Source organism: Harpia harpyja, chromosome 17 (genome assembly GCF_026419915.1).
Source record: "Harpia harpyja isolate bHarHar1 chromosome 17, bHarHar1 primary haplotype, whole genome shotgun sequence".
NCBI lineage: Eukaryota > Metazoa > Chordata > Aves > Accipitriformes > Accipitridae > Harpia > Harpia harpyja.
Genome location: NC_068956.1, coordinates 7,976,422 through 7,990,235, shown reverse-complemented (window position 1 = coordinate 7,990,235; position 13,814 = coordinate 7,976,422). Strand labels below are relative to the sequence as shown.

The window sequence follows — 13,814 nt, the reverse complement described above, 5'->3', positions numbered from 1 at the left end:
ACGGCGGCGCGCCCCCGCGGCCGCCCGCTGGGCAATGACATCACCCCTCTCGCCCGCCGGGGCGGGGCCAGCGGCCGCGCCGCCGGTTTCTCATTGGCTGGCGGCCGCCGGCAGCGGGAGCTTCTGGGGCTTGTAGTTTTCCGAGAGCGCTCGCCGCGCTGCAGAGCGGTGGGCGGGGACTCGGTTTCCCGGCAGGCGCCGCGCTGCGCGGCCGCGGTGGGGAGAGGGAGGGGGGTGGGGGAGGAGGTGGTGGCGGCCGCCATGTTGATGGCGTGGGACGCTTTTAGCTCGGGAGGAGCGGCCGGGGAACCGGGTTAAGATGTCGGAAAAGGGAGAGGGTGGGGGTCAGGTGTTGGTTCAGGGGGCGGAAAGAGCTTGTGCGAGGAGGTGAGAGGGAAGGGGGAGGCTGAGGAGGCGCGGCGGGTTGTGGAGGGCCCTGAAGGACATCGTGTAGCGGCCGGTTGCCCCTCAGGGCCCGCCGGCTCTTGGTACAGCAGTGTCTCTGCGTGGCGGGAGCGAGGTGGGAGTCTGTTCCCGGGGCTCGCCCCCTTTGCGGGCCGGAGGGGGGCCCTGCGCCCCGGCAGCGGGGCCCTGAGGCGGGCGGGCCGAGGCGGCGCGGGAGCGGGGCCCGCTGAGGTGGGTCTGTGGAAGGAGCTGGGGACGGGACGGTCGGTTGAAAGGGGCTGCCCGTCGCGGTTGTGAGGGCAGGTCGGCAGGCGGCCGCGGGGCTTGTCGCGGCTGGGACGGGGCTAGGTGTGGAGGGGGAGGCTGCTGCGGGCGGCGGGAAGCCGGGGCGGCTCCGGCGGCCCTCGGGGTTGGGCTCATTGCGCCCTCCGGGGAGGGGGGGGCCCCGTGCGGGGGCTGGAGCTGCCGAGGCGTTCGGCCTCTGCCTGGGATGAAGTACGGGCTGTGATTTAGAGAGCAAGGCTGAGCTCTTGGCCTGGCCTTGGTGGGGCAGGCCCTCGGCAGGGAGCGGGCTGGGACGTGCCCTTGTCACACGCCAGGTGACAGGCTGTGGTTGCTGATTTGGGGCTCTTTTAAGGGTTGTGGCTTCTGTCTGATGTCTTAACCGCACTAACGGTGTTTGGCTGTCATACATATGTGGCTTAGTGTGACCAGCAGGAGGAGCTTTGCTCCCTCCTAAAGGCAGCTGACGTCGGTATGTCTATAGAGACATAAACCAACCTTGAAAAAGCTCAGAGAATGGATGAGACGGGGTAAGACCTCTCAGCATGGTATGGGAGCAGCCAAGCTAATTTGCTTCCCTGTTTTTTTACGTGTTGCTTGCTGTCTAGTGATGGCATGGCTTAGCCAGCTGACTAGGTGCTGTCTGAGTTTCAGCATACCCTATGGCTGGCGTGTAGGAGGTAGGCTAGATTTTGAGCATCAGGTTGTAGACTTTCCTGTACTGAACATCATCCCTGCTTGTGCTAGTCTCCGTGTCAGGGAATGGGAAATGATTAAGTAAGTCTCTGTTAGGCTTAAGAGGACTGGAGTTACCTGAAATAACGTGTGGAAGATCTTTGCTCAAAACTGGGACAGAGGACACTCAAATGTTTGCATGGCTTGTGAAATAACAGCATTTCTAGTTACAGCTGATTCCTGTGAAATAAAGTGCTTTATTACCTCAAGAAGATACTCCATTAAAAAGAGTTGTGAAGAGTTTCATGGGCTTGCTGGAAGTCTTGGCTAAAGTCCACTAGTGGTATAGTTCAGGAAAAAGGGGGTTACAAGTTTTTATTTCATACTTTGGCTGCTCCTGGAGGTAAGTACAATGCATTTGCTCAGGATGTTGTCTCACAATAACTACATGGGTATAGTAGTCTGTTTACCCCTGGATGCACTTGAATGATGGAGGAAGGATGTCATGAAATGTTCTGTGACACAATTACAAATTACTTAATCCGAACCTTGCAGCCTTTCAAGATTTGTTGATACTATGACAATGTGTGCCACCTTCCATCTCTTTAAATCCAGCTCACTCCATTTAAAGAATCTGTACCAGTTGCTTGCCTTCCCCATTCTCCTGTAAAATGTCTGGTGTCCTGGGACAGGAGGTGCTTCTTCCCACCCTCAGTTTTGCCATGTTCATCACTGAAGAAAAAGAGTGGAGACAGTATAATGCTTTGTTGCTACTAAAACTTTTAGTAATAGTTGCATACATCTGAAGAATTTGGAATTAAAAGTACAGCCCCCTTTTTCTTTTCTACTTCTGATTCTTCTCTACACAGATACCTTTAGATTAGGTATGCTGTGGGCACAAAAAAGGGACAGTGGCATGATGACTTCCGTCACAACGTTTGCCCACAGTAGACTTTAAGCCTATGCTTGTGTCTGCAGCTGATGCCAAGTAATGATGGTAAGTGTTGCAGTGGGATAATTGGAGGGGAGCTTGCTTGTCTTTTCTATATCTGGCATAAAACATGTATGTGAAATCTTCAGGATAAGTCTGCTGACCTAATGGCAGTATGCTTTGTTATTTACACTGGTCTAGAAACAATTGGTGTCACCTGCATTTGATTCCTTCTCTTTCTCCTTTCCCTCCTTGTTTCAGTGCTGCTGCTCTAGGGAGGAGACAAGGATGCATCCTGCTTTACAGATAACTTTATTCACTGTTTTTACCATGTTTCTTTATCTGAAGATGTAGATGCCAGTGGTGTCTCAGCTAAGAGTTGCTATAGCATATTGAAATGTAGAAAAAAGGAACTGACTTCAGAAACTGCCCAAATGAATGCCTGATGCGAGAGACAAGTAAAATAGTTTTCTGTGAGTGTATAGTTCACTTTCATCAGTTTGGGGGTGTCTGATACTTCTCAGTGTATGGATCTTACTCATTGATCACAACTTGTCAGAGATGGTAATGATGAAACCTGTGTTACATGGCTCAAACTTGGATACTCTGTTCACCTGAAAGCGCTAATGTCCCAAGTCTTTTCCAACCCAGCAGGTCTTAATTGCAAGATCTGCAAGGAGCTTACAGTCCTGTTGCATAAATAAGTGTTGTCTCAGCGTTTCATATGAAAAGACATAAGGTGATGATAGAATTGAAAGCCTGCCTTTAGCATTTCATAAATATGTGGGTGTACTCTGGTTTAATACCGTGAATGAAAACTTACTCCAGTGTCTATATGGTCCTGAGCCGATGAAGCTGTTATGTTTGAGTATGCTTGGACTACTACGCTGACATCCTACACTGCAGAAACTATGGGTTGTCTTTGTTACTAAAGTGATTTTGGTCACTGTGGACTCGGGTAAGTAACCACTCAGTGTCCTGAAAACCAAGAGAAGCAGTTGGGAGACCCTGCAGGAGGGATGCAGAAGATAAGGATAAGTAGGAATGTGTGATGCCTTTGCTCAAAGAAGAAATGGCTTAATCTAAGTTTAATGTAAGTTCACAGGCAGAAACCTGGCTTCATATCTCAGCTTTCATTCTGACAAGTTCTTCCTCTTAATGAAAACTTCAGGGATTTGGATGCTCTAAATTGAGCTTTCACTGGATAGTATACCAAAACCAGCTCTGCAGTTTGCATGAGAGACACATGAATTTATGAGATTAAGTGTACAAATATGTTATGTGTCAACATAATTTTTAAGGTGTCTGATGTTCTACTGTCATGGTGTCAACATCCCTGTCAGTGCAGCATGGAGAACTGGCAGGATGTTGGGATTCTCGGTTCTTGCAAATTAATTGTCAGGCCTTGCATAATTCCTGTATGCAAATTAGTTGGATGAAAATATTTTCATGTGCACTCAAACAATATGGTTTCTAAGGGTGATTGATACGATCTATGCTAGTCTTGGCATGTAAGTTTAGTTTTGAAATCCCATTTTCTTAATTACCCAGCTATAAAACTTAGTTGTCCACAGTCTCCTTGGAGGAAGGAGGAGAGTTGAAGTGTCACTGACCAACTGCTTACTTCAAAGCCTATGGGGGAAGGGTGTAAATTCTAACATCAAAGTTACTGCTTAGATTCTAGAGGCTGGAGAAGCTGCGATGAAGGTTTTTTGTTTATAATTGTCTTCCATGAAGCTATTTCCCAAAGAGTTACTGGAGCTGCAAGGTGAAAGGTGAGAATGTGAATTCAGCTGGGTAGAATAGGTAAGTACTTCTATATTGTGTTATTGTTTTCAAGTATCTTAATGATAACAATACAGAAAAATAGGTTGTGTTGTCTACTTTGTTCTTGAACAGGCAGAGCTTGGAAAAACAGGTAAGAGTGGAAGGCTTCTCTGTCTTTTTAAGTGTTCTCAATGAAATTGTGGGGAGGCGGCTGTTAAACCAGTTTCTGGAAGAACCTAGTATTCCTGTATAGCCAGAAAAGTTTGTAAAGCTTCTCTGGAAGTAATTCTAGTGACTAATTATAAAGTGTCAACTTTTTTTATCTTTCAGCACAAGAGGAGTGCTCTAAGAGCAGTCAAGAACCTCTTCAGGTAGCATGGACATGTTCTTCAACTGAAACATGGCAGCGGTTCAGTAGCAGTTATACAACAGGAAAGGGTGTGCAGGCTACTGAAGTCCCTGGGTTCCTAAGAACTGGTATCTGAAAGAAAACATTCTGGTGGAGAGAAACTTGGGTTTCTTCCACAACTTTTAACTCCCTTGAATTTGAATGAGCGCTCATCGAATACTGAAACAGGACATTACTTTTATTGTAGGTACTGGAGAGGGGATTGGAATAGGGGACTTAAGTGCTAGTCAGGGCACTGTGACAGGCCTTGGAAAAACAGCAGGTAGTTTGAGTACAAGAGACTCTAGTTGTGGGAAGCTCCCTTTTGGGAAGGCACACTAGCTGTGGGGGAAACTTGCTAAGTGGAAACTCGGAAGTGTAGTATGTTCAGCTGCTGTTTCTTGGCTGCATATGGATCTCTCTCTCTTAAGGTAGGATGGCCTGAGATGACCACTGAAGACTACAGGGTTGTAGGCAGACCCCATTTCTCTTCAGAGTGTGTATGCAACTGTACAGTTTAGAACCACCTAAACAGCTTCAGTTTTCGTCAGACGAGTATTTCCTGATTAATAGCTTTGCTTGGTCCATCTAACTCCTGCAGAGCTATCTGTCTGATTGCAGCAGTGCTCTGAACGTAAGAAGCCTTCCTCACCTATGGATTGCTGGAGACTGGGACACAAACATGACTCATACGGGCTCCAGGGCTGAGTGTAAATCCTTTGTTTGCTTTAGTATACACAATGGGTGCAAGTGAGCACTTGCATGTGGAACAAGAAAACACTTGGGCTATGCTGGCTCATATGTACTTTGGTGCGCACTGCCCTCTTCAGCACAGAACTTGATAAAACCCTGTATTGCATAAAGCAGGTGGGGGGGATAGGTTATGCTAGGTGTGGACCTTGCTCAGTTGCCACTGATCCTTGGAAAGCTCTTATTTATGTTGTGTAGTGGTAAACCGGAGTTGGTAACTGATACTGTTCAGCCGATGTGCGTGTCTGTGCCAGACAAGTAGTCCATGAGCTCACAAATCCTCAAGCATGGTACTATCTTTTACTCCATTTAAAAAAAAAAAAAGAGGGTTGCAGCAGGGAATTTTTTTAAAGGGTCACATAAACTCTACTGAAATTAAAAGCCCACTAAAAATATCTTTGTGGAAGGAATACATTTTGGGAAATGATGCATGCTGTGTCAAAGGCAATGTGAGGCTTTAGTTATGGCAATCTTCCAACACTCTTTCTTGTCCCAGTTTTTGTTGTGAGGTTCATAGGGGAAGAGTGTTGGACGCAGGGAGAGTGTGAAAGCCATAACCACAGGTAAAAGTTGAATTTTAACAACTGGAATTTAGTGTCAAATTATGCACCATTTTCTAAGAAAGTCCTGCAACTAAATTGATAGGCTGGAGTCGCTGATCATGCATGCTAGTGTTCTCAGATTCTCCAGCTATTTGGATGCAGTGGTGCAAAATTACATGTTGTTTCCTATATGATTCAGGTTAAAATACAAGCTTTGGCAGTGTGAGTACCTAAGCAGTATTACAGTCAGCATTTCTTTATGCACACAAACAATTTCCTTCTGGGTAAGTAACACTGCACTGTGAAAAAGCACACAACTCCAGGGAGAGCATCATTTGATAGCGTCTCCTGGGCACAGTTCCCCGAGTTTGCTCCTATTCCTTGCCTTGGATTCTGCTGTTTACCCAAACTTTAAGCCTTTCTGTGCGTTATCGCTGGTTGGCTCTCTCCCACCACCTGATTGTTTTTTGCCGTTTCTCTGCAAATACATCTTCCTGGAAAACGGGGACCAACAGTAAGTATCTCTGGTTCCTGGCCAAGTTTCCACTCGCATGGTTTCACTTGCTCTGTTCTGTCAAGTTATTTACATGCAGTGTTCTAAGGATGTAATTTAGCGGACTGCTAGTAAGCAGCTAACCTTTATGTCTTGGCCCCAGTCCACATAGGTCAGGTTTACACAAGCCTGCTTCCTCACGATTAATTCAGTGGCTACTCTTACAGCCCTGGGTTACCTGTTGCATGACTTTATGAAAAAGATAGTGTTAGGCTGCTCTCAGAGCCTTGAGAAAGGACATGCTAGGATTGCTCACTTTACCTACTGAGTTGCATGAGCCAGAATCTCTTTTGAATCTTCTGCATACACAAGACCTAAGGCTGTCAAGGTGAGAAGGTTATGTTTTTCATGTCTTAAGAGGTCTGATGTGCTGCAATAGAGGAGAGGCTTTTCAAAACCAGCATAGAGGTGTGAAGCTTCCTATTTAAGCTGCCTAGCTCAAAGTACAGTCTTATTCTCAGGTTCTGGATTTCTGCATATCAGAGTTGTTTTGTATCCGGTGGAGCTGTCTTGGGCATGCATTCGCAGGAGTTGCCTTATCTGAGCTCCCTGCTTTGAGCTCTCAGAAAATACAGTTGCATGGTGCAGAGCCTGTGGTGGCATTGCTGGTTGAAGGAGTTCGGTGTTATCTTTTGCCCCTTGCCTTCCTGTGCCACAGTACGCCATTCCCTTTCATGCGAACGCAACTATCTGCAAGGGCACAGTGAGCTATCAGTGTCTTAATCAGGGTGTTGACGCACCCTCCCTGCCCTGTGTATGCTTTTCAGTGACTCAGTGACTTCAGTGAAGCAGAGGAGGTTTGCAGTTGTGCGACTTTCTAAAACCTGGATCGGGTTAGTGATATGGTTTAGAGAATTTGCAACATAGCGCTAAAAATAGGTGGCCAGGTGCACAGTAGAAGTCAGAAGTTCTTGGGCTTGTTCCCTGAAGTCTCTGTCTCATTAAATCGTGCCTGTAAGGATGCATTTGACTTTGGCGGGGAGGAGCCGCAGCAGGAGGGTGTCCATTGTGCATGTGGATGCTTTTGTTAACCATGTTTTTCTGCTTTAGGTCTCATGACCCAGTCAAATGTTTCGCTGCGTGTAGCCTTCTGACCAGGCAGCGGGAGCTCGAGAAACCCTGATGTCTGTAAGCAGCACTGGTGATTGCTAGATGCAGTCCAGACAAATCCCAGTGGGAGAGGAGAGAGAGAGTAAGATGCGGACCAGTTTTCCCTTAAGTTTGGGGTTTTTTGACTGTTACAGAGAGTACCAATGTGTTCTCTTATGATGGAACTAATTTCTTACATTTAGGGAGTTGTATTTACCCCTGCACACATTGCCAAATATCCCTTTTACATTTAATGGCAGAGTAGATCTGCAAAAAAGAGAATTGGGTACTAAAATGTTTCACATACAGTAGACAAAAAGCCTAGTCTCAGTTTTCCACGTCAACATTTTTGCAGTGCTCCTGATATGAGTGAAGTCAGCTTTGCTACTGTGAATTCTTGCAATGCAAATAGGATTTACTGCCTCCATTCTGATAATGGCGAATGTTGTCTGATGAGGACAATGTGGTGGCAGCTGCTTCAGAGTGATGTGCAGTGGCTTCGCTGTACTTGCTCTGCTTTAGCAAATGTCAGCTAAAATAGTAATTGCGTCCCCTAAGAGTTAGATTATTGCTGCTGATAACCTTTGTGGAAAAACAAATGAGGGGAAATAGAGGCAGATGCAATCCTCATATGAATTGGCAGAAGGGTGTTGCACAGCCAAGGGAGTACTACTTCTCACTGGGGATGAAGGGCAGTCGTGCTTTACTAGCTCATATCAGTGAGGTCCACTTAGCCTCCTGCAAATTCCTGCCCACTGAAAGCTCTTCTCATCTCCAGGGTAGACTGTGACTGGAGCAACCACTGTTGCAGTGCTGCCTCCTGGAAACAAGTGGGTGAGGAAAGAGAGTTTATTTTAGTAGGTCCAATGAAAATAAATGAATTTGCTTACTCTTCATGATAAATAATTACATATATTTATACAATAATAATTTATAAATACCTGGAAATATAGACATATATGTATATAAATGTATATATTTAAATATATACATTATTGTATATATTAATGAATATATTAATAATTCATAAACTCACAGTTTATAAATAAATTAATAAGCTGGAGAATCTCAGAAAAATAGAGGAGCTCAGTGTTGCCAACAGACTCCTGGGATGGAGTAGCTGTTCCCTCTTGAGAACAGATCAAACGTGACAGTCTGCTCCCCAACAAATACAGTTTGTGTGAATCATCTTGTTTTGTTAAAGTTTCTAATCATGTCTGTCTTTTAAACTCTCATCCTTGAGAAGGTTATTCGTCTGTGGATTAACCTTGTCATGAGTACTGAGGCATGTGACCTGCTTGGCCATGGAAGCAGGTATGTGTGGGGTCTCTCACAAGTTTCTGTCAACACTTAAGTGTTGTGGCTCTCCAGAATGGATAACGTTGCTGCCATTCATTCTGAGTGGCATTGCAGCCTTGTTCACATGGGTTTGACGGTATCTCAAATATCCTAGCCTTTCGCTATAGTCAGTTCTCTGTAATCTGAAGGTAAATTTAGGTACAAATCATGACAGCCAAGATGCTGGGTTTGGAATATGCCTGCCTCCCTGTAATATTCAGTCGTGCTCTCTGGTATGGGTGGATCTGCCGCTTGGGTGCAGTCGATTTACCAGTCTTACTTCTCCGAAATGAAATGTGCACCCTGAATTTTCCCTGTGCCACGGTAGTGCTTTACGTGCACAAGCTTCAGGTAATGTTCGCCTCTGTGGGATGCAAAGGGATGGCTATCTTAGTCTTCCCTGAATTTACTCAGTGTTCAGTGACGTAGCAGGGAATGCAAGGCACTATTTTGCTCCTGTCCACCACCCACAAATGGCATTTGGTTTTGGTGACCCTTTTGTTTCTAGCTAACACATAGGTGTTAAGGGAGGTTTTGTACCAACACACAGGTTTTCCAAACTTTGGGGTTTTTCCTTCTCTGTAGTATCTCCCTGTCACCCGTACATAGTACATCGCAGTCAGTGATCCATCTGTAGGTTATGCCCTGATGTGTATGAGCAGCCCTGCGATAATTCCCCACTTGTTTAGCTGCGTGGAGCTGGTGATTCCGGTTGCTGCAGAATTCTAGCCATTGCATGCCATCATCATAAAGAAGAAAAAAGAAAGCTTGGAGGAAAGAGCCCTCCTTTCCTTCTTGTCTATTGGGATGTCCTGAACAGCTCCAGAGCTGGTGCAGGGGTCTGACCAGATGCTGCCCTTCATCCGTCCCCTGCCCTGGGTGGTGGGACAGCAGCACCCTGTGGTGGAGGAGGTGAGGGGACACCAGTCTCAAGAGGTGCTGTCCTCTACCTTTGTCACTTACTGTCCACGTGGCTTCTATGTCCCCCTTCCTGAAGCTCATTCCCATTCTTGTTTGAAAACAGCTGCTCTAATATGACCCTTTAGCACAAGTAGTCTTTAGATACAGGAGGCTGGGATGTGTCTTGGCGTGCCATCAGATGAACTTTTTTCAGGTCCTTATGTAGTTTGTAACAAAGGGGACATTAATGTGGGCAAGGTCCAAGAAATACCTTTGCAAAGTCTTGTGTGTGACCTCTGCTAAATTTGATAAAGTCTTCTCTTTAGTGGCACCATGATCAGATATTCTTCCATGGCCCTATCGTGGTGGTCTTGCATTAGGGTTTTGAAATGCTCTGCTAAGTAAGAAGGCCCTGATGCGCTCACAATGTGAAGATGGCTCTACGCTTTTTTCAAGGGTCCTTCAGAGCAGGTGTTGGTGGGAAGCACACGTTTGACCCTTCTCCATTTTTTTTTTTTAGTAGATGTTTCAGCCTCAGAGAATCCTTACATATTCTGTGTAACTTACAATCAATTACGTTTCTCCATTTTGTACAAATATGACCAGTTTTATGCAAAGGCATAGAAATGACATTTCTTAGTAGGCATTTCTTCCATGTTTTATATTACAGCTGCATGTATCCACATTAGATAAGTCAGGAATATTTGAATAACAGATGTTAAAATTGGGTCATAAACCACAAGAGTCACTGAGCTCAGACTTCAGAGGAACTGGATCCTCTCCTGGTACATTCACTGGGCAAATAATTTATACCTCGATCATGTTTTGCACTGGAGGACATCTGTGTGAATATTCGGCTGCTGCTACTCCAGCATCTCTTACCTCTGGGACAAATTCTTCTGGTTCCCGTTGAATCTTGGGGCGGTGGTTGGGGAAGAGATCTAATAACACTTTAAAGGTATGTGGAAGGTGCTCTCCATGTGCTGAGTTTCATATTTTTAACCTTTACATTTTAAAAATTTAAAGTAGCACCTTCCATTTCCTAAACTGATGACACCTGAAGATAAATAGATCTCTACAGCCAATTGCCTCCAATATGTCAAAGACAGAAGTGCCATTTTGCAGATACCCAGTGAAGATGCAGAAGCATGGTATTGCTGGGAACCAAGCAATCACCACTAAAATACAATAGTGCCACAACTTGTCAGCAGGCTGAGCAAACCCAGCCCTTCTTACAATGTTGTGCCTACAGTGTTCTGTCTAAAAACTATTAGCCCTTGGAAAACTAGTTGACAACATTTTAAAGAGGAGAATCAAATACTTAAGAGTACCTCTATAGGGTTTTCCCCATTTTAATGCACTCATAAATGTAGCCAAATACCACTCCCACTTTAATAAAGATTATATTGGAAGGCCGCTGTAGATAAAATGTAGCTTCTTGAACCAGTTTTAATTACTCATCTGTTTTCATAGCCAGTTTGTGGCATCAGTGGATATGTTCACGTTTCTAAGTCCAAGACATAAAATGGCTTTGTGTTATTTCTTTAGAGAACAGCAAAAATCATAAAAGGAGCCCTGATTTTCAAAATGGGAACATTAGATTTGCATTTTTTTTTAAATAAAATGAATGCATGTGTGTGCTTATACAGTCAATGTTCAGGCAGGGTTTGTGGTTTACTAGCCCATCTGTTCTGCCTAGAGAGCAGCGAAGAGAACGCAGATTGTGTTAGCAGTCGTAAATCCCCGTCTTTGTATCTTGTCCCTCATCGCAGACTCTCCTGGGGTTGTTGCTGTAAGTTTAAACCTGGGAAGGGCAGAGTTCCCCCATTGCAGACCCCCTGGCACCTGTAATGCTAACGGGCAGAGAGGGTCTCGGTCCCTCTGTCTCCCCGGCTGCCCACCGCTCGGGTCGCACCTCTCAAGTCTTCGGTGCAGCCAAATACTACGTGGTGCTGCAAAATGCACGTCAGAGGTGTTGATCTCTGCTAGCTTTGAAATTGGAGAGACTGCTCTAGCTGCTAGTCCACTGTACTTGTGGGTCTCTGCCAGCAGAGGGTGGCTCCAAGACCGTTTATACATTGCTTAACGTTTAAACAGTTTACAGGCTGAGTATTGAGCCTGATGACCTTAGTGCTTCCTTTATTTCCTAATACTCCATTTATCTTTAGTTAGTAATTGTAAGAAATTAAGTATTTAAAAAAAGATTTTCATTTGAGCTTTTCCTCACTGTTTATTTTGCTTTGGCATTATTCTTCCAGATGAGAATAGCCAAACATTATAATTAAATTTAGGAAGACAGGTTTGAGATAATGTTGCTATTGATTGGGTCCTACGTCAGTCTAGGACCAAAGCATTTGAAATAAATAACTCTGTGAATAAGTTGTCAGCGTTCTAGTGTTTAATAGGGTTTGAAACCTAAGACATTAGTAGTGAATGGAATTCATCTGGCCAAGCTTCAGACACCTAACAGATGCCCAGTCTGTGCTTAGGCTTTCCTTACACTCCGTGGAGAGGACTGCACACATCCCAAGGTTGATTTCTATACCTCTTAACCTGATTTAGGAATCGGTTTACGGAACGCAAGCTAGCAGGAGCCTGATCCCAAACAACGTTTGCACATGTATAATTATTCTCATGTGGAGTCCCACCATGTGCGACAGTTAATGACTAGACAGTTAATTATGTGAGTAACTATTATGCTGGAATGGGCTCAATTCTCGTGCTTGTGTTACAGGGAGACTAATTTGTCTCTTGAGATGTCTGTTCCTTTCTGCTGGCTACAGAGGGAGCAGAGGTTAGACTAGCTCAAAGTTAGACTTCTAACGTACACATCTACCTGAGATACATCTCACCCACGGTGTCTACAGGCTGGTGTTACTAATATTGGGTAATACTCTGCCTCATCTTTAAAGGCCTGTAGACACTTAATAGATTTTATCGATCTGATTTCAAATCCAATGGCATAAAGTGTGACAGTTACTTCTGTAATTAGTAGATAGTCATTAACTTCTCTGAAATCAGTGGAATTCCACATGGGACCAATTGCACATGTATAAGTAGTTCAGGCTGTTGTCGACTGGAGATCTGTTAGGAAGCTGTACATAATAAAAGGTAGTAGTAAGTGATGATGGAAAATTTATCATGTTCTAATATATAGTGATTTATATTCTCTGTTAGATGGTCTGTTGAGAATTCTCCTGCATGTATTTAAGTAGTTTTAAAAGGTTTGAATAAAAATTCCTGTCAGTGATTTCAGTTTATTTACCACTCAGAACCTATGTTTTCAAAACAGAACTCCTATCTAAAGTTCTTTAATTTTCAAAAAAAACTGAGTATACCAGCAGTCTTCATTTTGAACTGTTCGGAAGTATAGCACAGGTGAAGCCTTAGTATCTACTAGGGTTGGTAACATTCCTCTCTGCAGAAATAGAGCAACCCAGTGACCAACTCAAGCAAAAGATGGAAGAGGCATCTTCCATAATGGCTACAATCAGCAGATAACCTCTGGCTTTCCCTTCCACAAAACACAGGCAATACCAAACACACGAGTGGGATTTGCATCCTCCTCTTCTGCAGGGATCAAGCCTTTTGAACCAGTTTCCAAAAACACATTCACGGTGCAAGAAGGGTATTTGGTGTATTTGAACACAGAGAAATGCCACAAGAATGATGAAGGGATTAGAGGAACAGAGTCGGGAGGATAAGACAAGGTTATTGCAGACATGGGGGTGTATTCATGACACCAGCATGCGCTGTGGCTCTTCGGGAATGGTTTCCAGTCTGCACCAGAGCGTATAGAGCTTTCTGCAGGATTTAGTGTGCCCAGCGCTTGTGCTTTGCTTGAGGTTAATATGGAAAATCTTGTGTGTGATTCCCTGCTGTAATGACCTGTTAGTATACATATGGGCTTTCAAGTTATGGAAGTGACCCATGATTTATGAAATAGCCTCTTCCTGTTTGCAATGATGCAGTGAAATACTGAGTCATCTCTAACCCTTTAGCCTTCCCTGTACAGGCTTGTTGTTGCTTGCTACCTGTCCCCTAGGATTTGGATTGCTGGTACTGGACAACAGTTTTTACTTGAACTAGTCTCAATTTTATCAGTTTTGGATGAATTACTGCCTTTTCCTAGAGAAAAGGTTTGAGCTACATCACGATTAATCTGAATTATAATAAATTGCTAAAAAATGAGCT

General features: G+C 44.5%; 1 long non-coding RNA gene across 5 annotated transcripts; it reads left to right on the top strand.

Moving 5' to 3' along the window:
- The first annotated feature begins 242 nt into the window (after window positions 1-242).
- On the top strand, window positions 243-13,227 carry LOC128153182 (uncharacterized). 5 transcript variants are annotated; one of them, XR_008238874.1, is made up of 3 exons: window positions 243-7,126; window positions 7,344-7,485; window positions 8,161-13,227. It is a non-coding gene; the product is annotated as an uncharacterized LOC128153182 (long non-coding RNA). The 5 variants fall into 5 exon arrangements; XR_008238875.1 differs by having other exon boundaries at window positions 243-7,485; window positions 8,161-8,212; window positions 8,629-13,227; XR_008238873.1 differs by having other exon boundaries at window positions 243-6,254; window positions 7,344-13,227.
- The last annotated feature ends 587 nt before the right edge of the window (window positions 13,228-13,814 follow it).